This window comes from Trypanosoma theileri, assembly GCF_002087225.1.
Source record: "Trypanosoma theileri isolate Edinburgh chromosome Unknown TM35_Tth_74_V1, whole genome shotgun sequence".
In the NCBI taxonomy this organism is placed as follows: Eukaryota; Euglenozoa; class Kinetoplastea; order Trypanosomatida; family Trypanosomatidae; genus Trypanosoma; species Trypanosoma theileri.
The window spans coordinates 21,740-22,026 of record NW_021639916.1 but is presented as its reverse complement, the minus strand read 5'-3'; positions in this window follow the sequence as shown (position 1 = coordinate 22,026).

The window sequence follows — 287 nt, the reverse complement described above, 5'->3', positions numbered from 1 at the left end:
GCGACAACATCATGTCAGGAGTTAGCCTTCTTGTTCTTGGGGTATAATGAACTATCCAAAGAACCACAGAAGAAGAGAAATTCATAGTAAAAACACACCGTCAATAAAGATACTCACAAAGAAAGGGAAGGGAAGGGAAGAGAACACACCACAAAAAAGAACAATACACCACCAGACCAAGCCCACGTAAAAAACAAAACCAAGAACAGGACCATTATCAGTCCTTAATGAGACTATTCATCCTCTCAAATCTGAAGAATGTGACATGAGGTACAAATCCCAATCAG